The following is an 18,026-nucleotide window of genomic DNA, read 5'->3' as shown; positions in this document are numbered from 1 at the left end:
TGACGGCTGTGTGGAGGAGAGGGAAGGGAGACTACTAAACTCATGGGCTTCAACTGTCATGCCGTCTCCAGTTCCCAATCTAACCTCCTCGGTCAGCTTTTTCCTACTCGCTCCCTTCCGGCTCCCTGCACCGCTGTCCTTCAATTTTTGGGCCGCCGGCAGCATAAGTAAGGTAATTAAGCACATTGCTTTTCCTGCAGCCAACCGGCAGCGATTCACCAAGGCCAGACCTGTGGCCTTCCTGGCTTCCTCCTGTGAAATCCTTCCCTCTCTACTGCAACTTCTTGTTTGACGCTAAGCAGGAAGTTGCATTAGAGAGGGCGGAACTTGACAGGAGGAAGGCCATGGAGCTGGCCTGTGTGAATCGCTGTCAGCTGACTGCAGGAAAGTGTAAGTGGTGACACCCGTGGGGAGGAAAGGATTTTTTTAAAACTGCGGGAACAAGGCTTTTTACTGTTCCCGCAGGGCGGTAAAACGTTTTGTTCCTGCATCTGCGGGAATTCTTTTTCAGTATTGCTGTTACCGTGGTAATGGTAACTTTGTCATTCACTAGTGCCAATGCCACTTTATGGTTGTATTCTTTAACGGCTTAGGCGTGCCTAAGTGCTGTTATAGAATTGGTGCTAAGCACAAGTTTTTTTGTGGCGCTTAATTTATGGTGCCGATTTATAGAATTGTTACCTAATGCAGCACACTTTAGTAAAAGAGCCCCTATGTCACTGCAGTCAACATCACTTTTCCTTCTAAGCTGAGCCTGAGTCCTCCATCTACAATCCTGCCAGTGGGTGGCGCTGTTTCACTATCAGGGACCCTGCCTGTCCCTAGCACATCCCTCAATGGCAGCAATGCAGTTGGAGGACTCCTTCTCAGGTTAGAGGAAACAGTGGTCAACATCCCATAAACACTCTTACAACTGTTTATTTATTTATTTGTTGCATTTGTATCCCACATTTTCCCACCTATTTGCAGACTCAATGTGGCTAACAAGCACCAATCAAGAGTAAATAAACAATTGGTTACGTAAATAACAAGTGTAACATAATGGATATAATCAATTCAATAAATCAGAAAACAGACAGATTATCAAGTGAGTAGTGATGGTTTGGAGTTCCTATTATTAATTATTATGGTAAGTCTTGTTAAAAAGGAAAGTCTTCAATGATTTTCTAAAGCTGATAAGGTCATGAATATTTTTCAAATCAAGTGGTAATGCATTCCACAGCTGCGTGCCAATGTAAGAAAAGCAGGACGCATGTTCTAGTTTGTATTTTAGACCTTTACAGCTAGGGAAGTGAAGTCCCAAGAATGTGTGTGCTGATCTTTTAGCGTTCTTGAGTGGTAAATCAATAAGGTCTGACATGTATGCTGGAGCATTTCTATGAATGAACCAGAGTGCAAACTTTGAACACAGAACGTTCCTTAACTGGGAGCCAGTGGAGCTTTTCTCTTAGGAGTTTTGCACTTTCGTATTTTGACTTTCCAAAAATGAATCTAGCTGCGGTGTTTTGGGCTGTCTGAAGTTTCTTGATGATATGGTCTTTACATCCAGCATACAGCGCATTGCAATAATCTAGATGACTCAACACCATTGATTGTACCAGGTTCCGAAAAATGCTTCTTGGGAAGAAAGGTTTTAGTCTTCTGAGTTTCCACATTGACTGAAACATCTTCCTAGTTGTATTCTTAACATGGCATTCAAGTGTGAGATTACGATCAATGGTTACTCCAAGAATCTTCAAAGTATCTGAGACAGGTAGGGAAAAGTTTGGAGTGGTTATGGAGGTGAATTTGTTTGTGTTATATTGTGATGTAAGTATAAGACACTGTGTTTTTTCAGCGTTAAGTTTTAATTGAAAAGCGTTCGCCCATGAATGCATAATTTGGAAGCTGTGGTTGATAACATCCATAATTTCTAATAAATTATGTTTAAACGGGATGTAGATCGTTACATCATCTGCATATATGTACGGATTGAGGCCTTGACTGGATAATATCTTGGCTAGGGGCGTCATCATTAGGTTGAAGAGGGTCGGGGAGAGTGGGGATCCCTGGGGAACTCTGCATTCTGGTATCCATGGAGCTGATGTAGTAGAGTTGAATTTTACTTGGTAAGTTCTTGTAGTTAAAAAAACCTCTAAACCAATTAAGAACGTTGCCTCCAATTCCGAAGTAATCCAGAACATTTAATAAAATTTTATGACTTATCATATCAAATGCACTGGACATGTCAAATTATAGGAGGAGTATGTTATTGCCAGTTGCTATTGATCGTTTGAATTTATTGAGAAGAGTGGTTAATTCTGTTTTGGTACTATGGTTAGACCGAAATCCAGATTGAGAATCATGGAGAATTGAGAATTTATCTAGGTATTCAGTGAATTGTTTGGTCACCATACCCTCCATTAACTTGGTTATCAGGGGGATAGACGCTACTGGGCGGTAGTTAGTTAAGTCATCTGCATTTTTCTTTGGATCCTTGGATATAGGGGTGAGTAAAATAGTTGTTTTTGTTAAGTGAATTATTTTCTGCTGAGATACACATAGCATTGTCAAAAAAAGCTAACAGCTTACAGCTCTGCTGTATAAAGAAGCACAGTGATATCTCTTCCATCAGGATTAAAAACTGAATATTGACTCATTTACAATTGCTACAAATTACTAAGCCAACCCTCTGATATTTTGCCTTCCTACTGAGCTGTTTCTGCAAGGCAACACATGTTTAAAGGTTAACTTTAATAAACTTGCACAGGGCATCAGGAAATTCTAACTGTAGATGGAATACAGTTTGTGAGAGCTTGAAGGGTGCTGGGGGCTCCCCCACATACATGCTTTTGGCAAAAGAAACCATTGTACAAACACTTTGAAGGGAAATCCTTTGGTGGAAGGGGGATAAGAAGAAACTGACTCAGAATGATCTGGGATTTTTTTCTGATTTATTTTTACTTTTGTTTTGTTTTGTGTGTGTGTGTGTGTGTGTGTAGGGGGGGGGGGGGGGGGGGGTTCAATATCTGTCTTCAGCCAGCAAACAAATCCATCCCCCCAGCTTCTAACTCACTGATTAAAAAAGGAGATAGCCAGAAGTCATTGCTGACTGCTGACATTCCATTTCTGGTTTAATTTATATGACTGTCCCGTTCACTATTCATGAGTTCCACAATATTCCAAACTTTAATTTCAACAGATTAATTCTTGCTAATTATTCAGCATATGAACCTTCACATGAGAATTCTGCTGTGCACACCATCCTGAGGCACAATCGCTTTCTGATTTCAAGTGGAAAACAAACTAATTATGTGGAAATATGGTAATATATTGTGCTGCAGGGACCAGCCCTTTGTCTGTTTAGAAATGCCTCCTTGCAAATCATCTCTCTGTGTTATTTCTTCCAGGAGGGAACTGCCCTTCCTTAATGCATAAACATTAATGACTGGTCTCTGATTCTTTACTTAAAAGAAAAAGTTTATGGAAAACAACAGAAGAATCTATGGAAGGAATTGCTCTGGCTAGCAGGAGAGACCATGGAGGAAGAGATTAAAAGCCAACCAACCGAAACCCATCGCAAAATTAAAGGACCACCCACTTTTGTTTGCTAATATTTCCTGGTATGTTTTCACCTTTATTTTGATTTTATCCCAGTGTCTTTGCCCTCTATAATAAATATCAATTTTCCATGTCTCGTATGAGCTTTGTGCATGCCCGCTACAGATGTCGTGTTCAGGAATATCGTGCTACCAATTTTGCATGCTTGCCTTTCAGGAACCCTCTTTCCTAGTCAAATGGCCACTCATCTGGTACGGATAAAGAATATAGCAGTCAAATTATTTGAAATAAATGATTCTCAAAATTGGTCCATAATAGTCTCCCAGTTATTTGTAGTATTTGCAAAAAAGTATTCACAGAACCAGGTAAATTTACATACTTAAATATATACAGTGGGGGAAATAAGTATTTGATCCCTTGCTGATTTTGTAAGTTTGCCCACTGACAAAGACATGAGCAGCCCATAATTGAAGGGTAGGTTATTGGTAACAGTGAGAGATAGCACATCACAAATTAAATCCGGAAAATCACATTGTGGAAAGTATATGAATTTATTTGCATTCTGCAGAGGGAAATAAGTATTTGATCCCTCTGGCAAACAAGACCTAATACTTGGTGGCTAAACCCTTGTTGGCAAGCACAGCGGTCAGACGTCTTCTGTAGTTGATGATGAGGTTTGCACACATGTCAGGAGGAATTTTGGTCCACTCCTCTTTGCAGATCATCTCTAAATCATTAAGAGTTCTGGGCTGTCGCTTGGCAACTCGCAGCTTCAGCTCCCTCCATAAGTTTTCAATGGGATTAAGGTCTGGTGACTGGCTAGGCCACTCCATGACCCTAATGTGCTTCTTCCTGAGCCACTCCTTTGTTGCCTTGGCTGTATGTTTTGGGTCATTGTCGTGCTGGAAGACCCAGCCACGACCCATTTTTAAGGCCCTGGCGGAGGGAAGGAGGTTGTCACTCAGAATTGTACGGTACATGGCCCCATCCATTCTCCCATTGATGCGGTGAAGTAGTCCTGTGCCCTTAGCAGAGAAACACCCCCAAAACATAACATTTCCACCTCCATGCTTGACAGTGGGGACGGTGTTCTTTGGGTCATAGGCAGCATTTCTCTTCCTCCAAACACGGCGAGTTGAGTTCATGCCAAAGAGCTCAATTTTTGTCTCATCTGACCACAGCACCTTCTCCCAATCACTCTCGGCATCATCCAGGTGTTCACTGGCAAACTTCAGACGGGCCGTCACATGTGCCTTCCGGAGCAGGGGGACCTTGCGGGCACTGCAGGATTGCAATCCGTTATGTCGTAATGTGTTACCAATGGTTTTCGTGGTGACAGTGGTCCCAGCTGCCTTGAGATCATTGACAAGTTCCCCCCTTGTAGTTGTAGGCTGATTTCTAACCTTCCTCATGATCAAGGATACCCCACGAGGTGAGATTTTGCGTGGAGCCCCAGATCTTTGTCGATTGACAGTCATTTTGTACTTCTTCCATTTTCTTACTATGGCACCAACAGTTGTCTCCTTCTCGCCCAGCGTCTTACTGATGGTTTTGTAGCCCATTCCAGCCTTGTGCAGGTGTATGATCTTGTCCCTGACATCCTTAGACAGCTCCTTGCTCTTGGCCATTTTGTAGAGGTTAGAGTCTGACTGATTCACTGAGTCTGTGGACAGGTGTCTTTCATACAGGTGACCATTGCCGACAGCTGTCTGTCATGCAGGTAACGAGTTGATTTGGAGCATCTACCTGGTCTGTAGGGGCCAGATCTCTTACTGGTTGGTGGGGGATCAAATACTTATTTCCCTCTGCAGAATGCAAATAAATTCATATACTTTCCACAATGTGATTTTCCGGATTTAATTTGTGATGTGCTATCTCTCACTGTTACCAATAACCTACCCTTCAATTATGGGCTGCTCATGTCTTTGTCAGTGGGCAAACTTACAAAATCAGCAAGGGATCAAATACTTATTTCCCCCACTGTATTTATGTACTTAAATATCCAGAGTACCTGAATGTAACTCACCTTGAGCTACTACTGAAAAAGGTGTGAGCAAAATCTAAATAAATAAATACTTGTATTAAACTCCACCACATACTACTACTTAACATTTCTAGAGCGCTACTAGGGTTACGCAGCGCTGTACAATTTAACAAAGAGAGACAGTCCCTGCTCAAAGAGCTTACAATCTAATAGACAAGTGAACGGTCGGTCCGATAGGGGCAGTCAAATTGGGGCAGTCTGGATTCACTGAACGGTAAGGGTTAAGTGCCGAACGCAGCACTGAAGAGGTGGGCTTTAAGCAAAGACTTGAAGACGGGCAGGGAGGGGGCTTGGCGTAAGGGTTCAGGAAGGTTGTTCCAAGTATAGGGTGAGGCGAGGCAGAATAAGCGGAGCCTGGAGTAATACTTGTATTAAACTCCACCACATCAAAGTAATCATGTCATAACCTATCAGGACAAGTTACCATCTGTCTTTGACTTGGTTAACCTTTTAGCAGGGCTGCTGCCATATAATCTCAAAAAAGATCTAGCGGAATTAGAAAAGGGTTCAAAGAAGAGTGACCAAAATGATAAAGGGGATGGAACTCCTCTCATATGAGGAAAAACTAAAGAGGTTAGGATAAGAGATGGCTGAGGGGAGATATGATGGAGTTCTACCAAATCCTGAGTGGTGTAGAATGAGTAGAAGTGAATCGATTTTTTGCTCGTTCCAAAAGTACAAAGACTAGGGGACACTCAATGAAGTTACATGGAAATACTTTTAAAACAAATAGGAGGAAATATATTTTTTTTCGCTCAACAAATAGTTAAGCTCTGTAACTCTTTGCCAGAGGATGTAGTAACAGCAATTAGCATATCTGGGTTTAAAAAAGGTTTGGACAAGTTCCAGGAGAAAAAGTCTATGGTCTGCTATTGAGACAGACATGGAGAAGCTACTGCTTGCCCTGGGATCAGCAGCATGGAATGTTGCTACTATTTGGGTTTCTGCCAGGAATTTGTGACCTGGTAATTAAATTTGCTGATGACACACAGTTATTCAAAGTTGTTAAATCACAAGAGAATTATGAAAAATTGCAAAAGGTCCTTACAAGACTGGGAGAACTGGGCATCCAAATGGCAGATGACATTTAATTGTGAGCAAGTGCAAAGTGATGCTTGTGGGGAAGAAGAACCCAAACTATAGCTACATGATACAAGGTTCCACATTAGGAGTCACCACCCAGGAAAAGGATCTAGGTGTCATTGTTAATGATACTTTGAAACCCTCTGCTCAGTGTGTGGCGGCAGCTAAGACAGCTAATAGAATGTTAGTTATTATTAGGAAAGGAATGGAAAACAAAACTGAGAATGTTATAATGCCTTTATATGATGCAACCGCACCTCAAATATTGGGTGCAATTCTGGTCACCGCATCTCAAAAGGTACAGAGAAGGGGATGGGACGACTTCCCTATGAGGAAAGGCTAAAGCGGGCTCTTCAGCTTGGAGAAAAGGCGGCTGAGGGGAGATATGATAAAGGTCTATAAAATAATGAGTGGAATGGCACAGGTGGCTGTGAATCGCTTGTTTATTCTTTCCAAAAATACTAGGACTAGGGGGCACGCAATGAGTAAACTTAAAACAAATCGTCTGACTTTGCATCACATTTGGAGTGACAGCCGATGTCATATCTTCACAGAGAGGCTAATTCTTAAGGAACTTATCATTCCAAATTTACAGACTTAAGCAGGGCCGACGAGAGCCGGGGCTGGGCCCGGGACAAGACCGCCCTCGGGCCCCCCCCACCCGAGGTCACGTCACGCCCCACCCCCCACCCGAAGTCGCCGGGCCCCTCCTCCACCCGAGGTGTCGCCGGGCCCCCCCTCCACCCGCTGCCGGGCCCTCCAAACTAACCTGAAGCGCCTTCACTTTCGCATCGCAGCAAGCAGCAGCAGCATCTCATTCCTTCCGTGCCCCGCCCTCGCGGACGTTACATCAGGCAAGGGCGGGACACGGAAGGAAGGAGTGGCCTGCCCTGCTGCTGCTGCTTGCTGCGAAGCGAACGTGAAGGCGCTTCAGGTTAGTTCCGGGAGCTACGGAGGGCGGTCCGGACTGCACCGGTGCCGGGCCCCCCCCAGAGGCCCGGGACTTTTGTCCCCCCTGTCCCCCCCTCTCGGCGGCCCTGGACTTAAGTTCCTGCTAATCTTTTGCGTCAAAAGCATTTTTTGGATCCCTATGTTTAGCATATAAACTATTGTGCAAAATCATAACTGCATTAATTGTAATCTTATTATTCAAAAAGAAAGAATGCAGAGTAGCCCACCTTCCTCCCTTATAATCCCTGGTGGTCCAGTGATATATTCAGGACAGGAGTGATCCCCAGCTGCTCTTGCTTCGTGTCAGCTCTACTCTCAAAATGGCTACCATGACCACTTAAGGCAGTCTCACATAATTGCCACTAGAGGTCATAGCAGCTATAAGAGCAGATCCAGCATGGGCAGGAGTGACCGATGATGACTCCTGCCCTTACTACACCCCTGGACCGCTAGAGATTGTAAGCTAGCCCCGAGGGGGGCACCTACAAGTAGGTATGGGGGAGAGGCAAATCCTGTTTGGGGGGAGGAGGAGGGATGGAGACAACAAATTTTTGGCTTCCACCAAAAACACACAGGTTTGGCCAAAGTCATGGGTGTAGTCCAGTGGTTCCCAAAACTTGGTCCTGGAGGGACCCCAGCCAGTCAAGTTTTCAGGATACCCACAATGAATATTTATGAGAGAGATGTGCATGAAGTGGAGGCAGTGCATGCAAATCTCTCTCATGAATATTCATTGTGGGTATCTTGAGAATCTGACTGGCTGGGGTACCTCCAGGACCAAGCTTGGGAATCACTGGACTACATGACTTTGTCCCTCCCCTATATTCAGCATCTGCTCTCTGGATCTCTATCCCTCCCCTTGTGATCAGTATTGCCCTTTTGTGTTCCCACCCCCTCTGTCCCTATGCTCCCTCCCTGCCCAGCATCTTTTCTCTGTGCATCTTTCCTCACCTAATGTTTTCTGCCCACACCACCCATCCTATGGCTAGTATATCTCCTTTCTTCCTTGCTATTCCTCTGCGGTCTGCATCTCTCCCTAAGTCCAGTATCTCTTTCACCCATCCAGACTCTCTCTTTTTCTCTGTCTCCCTCTCCACTGCCCTCACCCCAGTCCATCAGCCCCTCCCTTTCTCCCTCCTCTGCTCCTTGTCTAGCAGTACCTCTCCCTCTCCATCCCCCCCCCCCCCGTAACCAGCACCAGACATCCCTTTTTGCCCCCCCAAGAACCAGCACCAGACATCTCCCCCCCTCCAGAACCAGCATCTGACATCCTATTGTCTCACGCTCACCGCCACCCGGAATGAGCACCAGACATGCCTTTTTACCCCCACCCCCAGTGGCGGCCCTACCATTAGGCCAACTGATGTAGGGGCCTTAGGCGGCACTCTCTCCTTCCCTCTTCAACCCTCTTTCCCACATTTACCTTATATTTTTCTTTTCCAAAAGGTGGCAGTGGTAGCGATTAACATAGGCTGCCCTCTCCCTGGCACCAGCCTCCCTACTGCGGCCCTCCTCTTGACGTAACTTCCTGTTTTCTCAGAGGCAGGACGCAGTACATTGAAGAGGCCAGTGACGGCAGCACCACTGCAGGGCAGCCTATGGGAATCACTGCTGCTGCCATTGCCAACTTTTGTAAAAGAAAAAATAAGGTAAACACGGGGAAGAGGGTTGAGGAGGGAAAGGGGGAGATGTCAGACCGGGCACAGGTGCGGGCAGAGGCAGCATCTCATCCCTGGCTCAGGCGGCAGATTGCCTTGGGCCACCCCTGCCTACTCCCACCCCAAACCAGCACCAGATGTTCCTTTCTGTCCCTCCCCCGTGTCTGTTTTAATTTGTCTGGAATGCTGCTGGTATTAGCAGTGCAGCAATTCAGTCATCCAGCCTCGGGAACCTTTGCTAGGCTATGGCCCGCCTCTGAGCGGAAATAGGAAGTGACAAGGGCGGGACACAGAGAGGGAAGCCCCGAAGGGAGGCAATCTGCCGCTTTCACACGGAGGTGAGGCGCTGCCGATTTGAATGCAGGGGCCTGGTTAAGGTGGCCGACGGAGGGGGGCTATCAACGGAGCCGAGGGCGGGCAGGTGAGACCGGGGACTGCAGCACCGGTGGCCTGAGAGCAGGAGAGGGAGGCGACAGTGGTAGGGATTGGGGGCAGCCTCCGACCCTCATGGTACCTGACACACAACTACCTCATTCGACATAACCTTGTATTTGTTATCAACCGACTGGTGAACGCCTTTACGGTACTATGTAAGCCACATTGAGCCTGCAAATAGGTGGGAAAATGTGGGGTACAAATAAATAAATAAAATAAATAAATAAGATCCCTCTAACTGTAGAAACTTGTGTTTCACTAATTCTATAAAACGCATCTCGAGATGCGCACGCAAATTTGGACGTGCGCCCAAATTGTGTGCGCATCTTAAATGAATAATGAGTTAATTTGCGCCAATAATTGGCTTTTTAACAAAATTATTGGTGCTAATCGGAATCAATTAAGGTTCTCATTTTAACATGCAAAGTGCTTCATACACCTACTCCAACTTTTACCTTATGAACTTTAATTATTCCATACACACCATTGCGAACGCTCCGTTCCCTCACAGACAATAGACTAGTGATTCCATCATCTTCTAGGGCTAGGTGGATTCCCATTTTTCTTTCTGTCCCCAGCATTGTGGAATTCCCTACCACAACCAATTTTTTTGGTTACATTTGTACCCCGCGCTTTCCCACCTATGGCAGGCTCAATGCGGCTTACATGGGGCAATGGAGGGTTAAGTGACTTGCCCAGAGTCACAAGGAGCTGCCTGTGCCTGAAGTGGGAATCAAACTCAGTTCCCCAGGACCAAAGGCCACCACCCTAACCACTAGGCCACTCCTCCACTGTTGCTACTATTGGAGATTCTACATGGAATGTTGCTATTCCACTAGAAGTCGGCCCTTGCAGATCACCAATGTGGCCGCGCAGGCTTCTGCTTCTGTGAGTCTGACGTCCTGCACGTACGTGCAGGATGTCAGACTCACAGAAGCAGAAGCCTGCGCAGCCTTCTACATGGAATGTTGCTAGTGGAATAACAACATTCCATGTAGAATCTCCAATAGTAGCAACATTCCATGTAGAATCTCCAATAGTATCTATTTTATTTTTGTTACATTTGTACCCCGCGCTTTCCCACTCATGGCAGGCTCAATGCAGCTTACATGGGGCAATGGAGGGTTAAGTGACTTGCCCAGAGTCACAAGGAGCTGCCTGCGCCTGAAGTGGGAATCGAACTCAGTTCCTCAGTTCCCTAGGACCAGAGTCCACCACCCTAACCACTAGGCCACTCCTAACCTAACCTAACAATTAGGTTAGAACAATCGTAACCTCAATTCCATAAAGCTCTGAAAACTTATTTTTTACCAAACAGCTTTTGAAATATAACATTGTTTGAGTAGGAAGACCACACAGGCATGCAGAACACTGTATGAGGAGACATAAATCATTAGATAATTGTGTATGACTGTTGAAATGAGTGTGTATGTTATTCTTCAGTACGGAAGTTTTGTCTGTACTGTCCTATCATATAACGGATTTCCTATTTTTCAACTACATCAAATGTTATTGTACATTTTGATGTGTAAACCGTTCTGGCTTGCTATGCAATAAGTGACGGTATAGTAAATAAACGATAAATGATAAATGATGTACACGTGTAAATTTAAGCACGTGATCCGTGCCTACATTTTACACGCATCCTGGAAAGGGGGATGCAGCAGTGGGAGGGTCATGGGCAGTTTGAGGCAAATCATGGGCGAGGAATTGGAGCTAAGTGCCTCAATTTAGGCGCTGGCATTTGCGCCATGTTTTCATTGGTGCAAATGGATGTGCCTATATGTAGGCGTCACATCTATACTTAAGCGCTAGTCTATAAACCATGCCTAACTTTAAGCATGGCTTATAGAATAGTGCTCAGCGTTTTTGTTTTGCGCCATATATAAAATTTACCCCTTAGTGTGAAAAGTAGCACATGTGAGTTACAGAACAGTGTCAGTGCATGTTACTTAATAGAACAATTAGCTGCTAATTGGCATTAATGACCGACTATAATTGGCCTTAATTGGCACTAATTAACAGTTAGGTGTGCAACTGCCATTGATTTTGTATTAATTGCATGAGCAAAATTCAGAAGGCACAACTGCAAGGGGGCATGGACCTGGGAGGGGCATGGGTGGAGCATGCCTAGCACTTAGTCGGCAAGTTAGAGAATATTAGCATTTATGCACATAGAGGCCTATAGTTAGATGTGAGCATTTACACAAGGCATTGAGCTAGTGTAAAGTTAGGTGCTTAAATGCAGATTTATGCTGGTATTTAGGCAGAGGTTCTCCTGTGATTTAAATGTTGTCGTTTCTAAAGATGAGTGCTGTTTTTACAGTTATACGCAGTTAAAGCTATGATAGGTTTTTAAAAAAAATTACATGAAAAAGATAAAAATGTAAAAAAATCTAAAATCTTTTACAATATAATTGGGTTGATCAATGAAGATTTGCGCCTCAACCATTATGTTGGATGAACATTGAGAATTATGTTCATATGGTGAGAGCACATGGATATCTGAAGATCCCCATTATATGAAAACAATGCATCAAAGTGATTATTGTATAAAGTGAATTTATCCTAAAGTTATGAAATTACAATTTCTGTGAAGGATTAGTGAGAGATTAATAGTGAGCATAGAACTATTCAAGAAATTTAAATAGATCTACTATGAAAATATATCTGGTATTCTATAACGGCAATTAAGTATGCAATTGCCGTTCTAAAATCCGCACTTACCCCTGGATTCTATACATACAGTGCCCAAAGTTGCGCACCCAATGTTGAGCACACTTCGGAGACGTGTGCAAATAAATTGGATAATGAGTTCTGGACCGTCGATAATTCGGTGCTAACAACCAGCTGTTGATGTTCATTGGCACTCATTAAAAATTTCACGTGCATCTGGATGTGTGCTGTTCTATAAGGGATGGTGCCCAACTCCCATGGCACGTATCTCAGATGGGGCCTTGGCCATGAGTGTGTTGGGGTGTTCCAAAACGTTATGCGTGGAATTATAGAATACTGCCTCACTGTGCCTACCTCGGGCACAGGATTTATACAAGATTTCAGCAGGTGTAGTAAGCCTAGCGCCCAATAGTTAGGCGTGGGATCTGCATTAAATGCTATTCTGTATAAGGCACACACCCTTTACAGAATAGTGCTTAGTGCTAAATTTTTTCGGTGCCCAAATTTTGGCACCTTTATTGAATTCCTTCCTTAGCGTACATCATCCTGGCACCTAACTTTAGGTAATCAATAGAAAATTACTCCTTATGGGGGAATTCTATATATGGTGCCAAAACAATCAGCACCGAAAAAACCCTATTCTATAAAACTATGCTTAAACTTAGGCACAGTTTATAGAATCACACTTGTGCCCTGGTTTTGTCTATAAATTGAGACATGGCCATTTACACCAAGGAAAATGTCATACAAATGCCCACACCTCAATTTAGGCATGGAGCCTCATATTCTATTATTAGGTATATAACTCAAAATCACGCCCCTGAAATGCCCATGACCCTCCCATTTCCATGCCTCCTCTTTGGGTTGCATGTAAAATTTAAGTATGAATCCCGTGCCTAGATTTGCATGTGTAACTTGTAATTAATTCTAATTAGCACCGATAATGGTGAAATGCCAGTTATTGATCCTAATTAGCTTGTTATTCAATTAGATTGCATGAGCAATTTAGGTATATGTCCAAATTTGCACGTGCAATTTTTAGCGCTTTTTATAGAATTAGGGGGGTATATGTATAGAAAATTTCATGTACGAGTTAGAATTTTGTAAATTATAATGGTTTTATGCTACTATTGCAACCATTTTAGAATGTTTGGCTCCTTATATTTTGTATAAGAACTGGTCTCTGAATTCTATGAACCCTTGCATTTTTATTTGTGAAACTTTATTATGGGCTGCTGTGCCATCAGCACAACTTTGACTATGTTAATAAAATGCTATTGTGTGTTCTACAGATAGAACAAATATTGTCTGTAGGCAAAATGTTGATGCTGCGAGAGGTTCCCATGAAAAATAGCCTCTACAGCAAAAGAAAAAAAAAAACATTGACAATGTCTCCGAAAGAAGCACACAGATGTGATATTGCCAAGTAACACAAGTAGTGTCAACTATTTCCATGGGTTTTTAAATACCTGTTTACTCAACTAGTCAATAACAAATGCCAACCATTGCAATAACTACAGCATGCCATATGGTGCATATGCTGCTTATGAGATACATAACACCTCCTTGAAGAAACATACACCCCCATATGTCATGTGAACTTGTATACATTTCACAAATATTTAGGAAAGTATGTTTCACGATAACCATTTCATATCTTCTTTCCTTAAAGTTATATATCTATATGTCTTATTTATATTCTGTAGACTAGCTCCAACAGTTTGCTGCAGGTCTCAGACTATCATCATAGGACCCTAATTCCTAGCCATTCGTGGTAAGATTAAGGGTAAGGGTAATGCATCTGATATACTGTGGTACAATCAAAGTAGTTCACATATTATATGCAAGTAAAGGTGAAGGGGATGGGATGTGATATACTACCTTTCTGTGGATTACAATCATGAGTGGAGGAGTGGCCTAGTGGTTAGGGTGGTGGACTTTGGAACTGAGGAACTGAGTTCGATTCCCAGCACAGGCAGCTCCTTGTGACTCTGGGCAAGTCACTTAACCCTCCATTGCCCCATGTAAGCCGCATTGAGCCTGCCATGAGTGGGAAAGCATGGGGTACAAATGTAATTTAAAAAAAAAAAAAGTACCTGGGGTTACATATTTTATACCTGGGGTGATGAATGGTTAAGTGACTTACCAAGAGTTGCAAGGAACTGCAGTGGAAACTAAACCCACTTACCCTGGTTCTCAGCCCACTGCACTAACCATTAGACTACTCCTCCACTCTGGTCTCAGTAATGCCATCTCATGGAATTTGCTGCCGGAAAAGGTTTTTAAGGCGGTTAACTTAGCGGACTTCAAAAAAGGGTTGGACGGCTTGCTGGAGGAAAAAGCCATAGAGTGTTATTGAATGGATGAGGGTTTAATACAGTATTTCTAGGATGGGCGGGACAAATTGCTTGTTCTTTTGGTCGCTGTCGGTGACAGGGTGCTGGGCTCGATGGAACCTTGGTCTGTCCCAGCATGGCAATGCTTATGTATTATACCCAAAGGGATGGGCATAGGACTTTTTTGTGCTATGGCTCTGCCTGTTTTGTGCTGGTGGGACACTTCTGCAGCCAGACTCCTTCTATCCCTTCCCTTCTGCTCTCATAATGCCATAGATCCAGTCTGCCCACTAAAGTGCTTAGGGTAGTAACTGCCCCAGGTACATTTTAACGGCAACTTTATAAACTAAGTGCTAACATTCATAAGCCCAATGTGTGTGCAAATGTTTGGAATACTAGCATACAGGGGCAGCCCGTCCATTAGGCCACCTGAGGCGGGGGCCTCAGGCGGCACTCTTAAGGAGTGGCATCTCCCCCTTCACGGCGTATTCTCGTCATGTTCCAAATCCGGAAGCGGCAGCAATTCCCATATGCTGTCCTGCTGCTGGCACCCGCCTCTTCCCTTTTACTGTGGCTGCCTCTCTGATGTAACTTCCTGTTTTGTCAGAGGCTCAGGCAGCCGCAGTAAAGGGAAGAGGCGGGTGCAGTAGCAGGGCAGCATATGGGAGTCGCTGTCGCTGCCGGCTTTGGAATGTGACAAGGTAAACGCCTCCTGTGGGGGGCAGCATCTCAGCCTGGGGGGGCATGTTAGCTCCGCCTTAGGCATCTTGCCTTGGGCCGGCCCTGCTAGCATATATGCATGTATCTGAACATATAGGTAGGTATATACCAGAATGCTGCCTAAATGCTATTCTGTAAATATGCATAGTGCATACTTCTAAGGGGGCGTGCTCATAGGCAGAGCACGGGGGGGGGGGGGGGACATATATGAGACGCCCACTTACATACATATCTTACAAAATACTATAAGTTATGTGTGTCCCTGTCACATTTAGGTATTAGCACTTACATACCCTGTTTCACTGAAAGTAAGACATCCCACGAAAATAAGACCTAGTAGAGGTTTTCCTGAATTGGTAGATATAAGGCCTCCCCCAAAAGTAAGACCTAGCAAATTTTTGTTTGAAAGCAGGGCCGCCGAGAGCCAGACAAGGCCGCCCCTGGGCCACCCCCCCCCCCCACCCGAGGTCGCCGGGCCCCCCCACCCGAGGTCGCTCCTGGAACTGACCTTAAACGCCTCCTTTCACCTTCGCAGCAAGCAGCAGCAGGGCAGACCTCTCCTTCCTTCCATGCCCCGCCCTCGTGGACGTTATGTCAGGTGAGGGTGGGACATGGAAGGAAGGAGTGGCCTGCCCTGCTGCTGCTTGCTGCGAAGGTGAAGGGAGACATTTAAGGTTAGTTCCGGGAGCGACGGAGGGCGGGCGGGCCAACCCCAATCCAACCCCGATGTTTCCCCGAAAAATAAGACAGTCCCTGAAAATAAGACCTAGCGCATTTTGGGGGGCCAAAATTAATATAAGACAGTGTCTTATTTTCGGAGAAACACGGTAGTAACATAGTAGATGACGGCAGAAAAAGACCTGCATGGTCCATCCAGTCTGCCCACAAGATAAACTCATATGTGCTACTTTTTGTGTATACCTTACCTTGATTTGTATCTGTCATTTTCAGGGCACAGACCGTATAAGTCTGCCCAGCACTATCCCCGACTCCCAACCACCAGCCCCGCCTCCCACCACTGGCTCTGCCACCTAATCTCAGCTAAGCTTCTGAGGATCCATTCCCTCGGAACAGGATTCCTTTATGTTTATCCCATGCATGTTTGAATTCCGTTACCGTTTTCATCTCCACCACCTCCCGCGGGAGGGCATTCCAAGCATCCACCACCCTCTCCGTGAAAAAATACTTCCTGACATTCTTCTTGAGTCCCCCTTCAATCTCATTTCATGCCCTCTCGTTCTACCGCCCTCCCATCTCCGGAAAAGGTTCGTTTGCGGATTAATACCTTTCAAATATTTGAACGTCTGTATCATATCACCCCTGTTTCTCCTTTCCTCCAGGGTACACATGTTCAGGTCCGCAAGTCTCTCCTCATACGTCTTGTAACGCAAATCCCGTACCATTCTCGTAGCTTTTCTTTGCACAGCTTCAATTCTTTTTACATCCTTTTTACACCACCTTTTTATGCCACCTCTATGGCTTGTGTAAGTACAGGCATCTAAATATTAGGTGTGCCAATATCAGGTTAGGTTAGTATTCTATAATGGAACCTACTGTTATAAAATAGGTGCCCTTGGGGTGCTTACATGGAGTTGCCCTAGTTATAGAACTATCAGAATTCTATATATGACACTGACAAATCCGCGCCGAAAAAAATGAACACTAACTACTCTCTAAACGGCACTCCGAGCTGGGCGCCCTTTGGAGAATAGTGCCAGGATCTGTGCCTGATTTGTAGGCACAGGGGATTTGCACCAACTAAAACCTAGTTTATTGTTTATTGCAGTGGTGTAGCCAAGGGTGGGCCCAGGCCCACCCACTTTGAGCTCAGGCCCACTCAGTAGCAGCACACCTATGATGTGGCTGGCAGGTATCCCAAGCCCCACCAGCCGAGAACTCTCAACAACTGCATACCTTGTAAATAGCAGATCTTCACCTGCAGCGAGCAGCAACTGATATATGCTGTGGGACCAACATGAGCAGTGTGTACTACTTGCTGCTCACTGGCAATGAAAATCTACTATTTAAAAGGCTTGCGGGGGGGGGGGGGGATGTTTGAGAGACCATATGGCATGCAGGCAAGAGAGGGCAAGATCATATCACTTGTGGGACAAGGCGGAGTTCTTCTGCCCACCCATCTTGGGCCCAGACCCACCCAAAATTGGGTGTCTGGCTACGCCCTTGGCTTATTGTAACTTCTAAACCGCTCCAGCTGACAGAATTGTACAGAGCAGTGTACAGACTTAAAAACTAAGGAAATTTGAAAAGAACTCACACACAAAACCTATTTTTAACAGGAAAGGGATATAGAAAAGAAGAAGGGAGGGGGTAAGGCTGCTGCTGAGAGATCCGAAACAGCTGGTCAGTCTGGTCCCTCAATAGCCTGTTTAAATAGCCAAGTTTTTAAGGAGGATTTAAAATTGGGCGTATTCTACAACACTGTGCACAAATTCTTGGAATGCCCATGCCCCTCCCATGGCCACACCCCCTTTCCCGATCCACGCACTAGAATTTACGCAAGCATCTTTATAGAATGCATCTAGCATAATGTGCACGTAAATTCTAATTGTTGCCAATTAGTGC

Source organism: Microcaecilia unicolor, chromosome 6, assembly GCF_901765095.1.
Source record: "Microcaecilia unicolor chromosome 6, aMicUni1.1, whole genome shotgun sequence".
In the NCBI taxonomy this organism is placed as follows: domain Eukaryota; kingdom Metazoa; phylum Chordata; class Amphibia; order Gymnophiona; family Siphonopidae; genus Microcaecilia; species Microcaecilia unicolor.
This window is presented reverse-complemented; position numbering follows the sequence as displayed.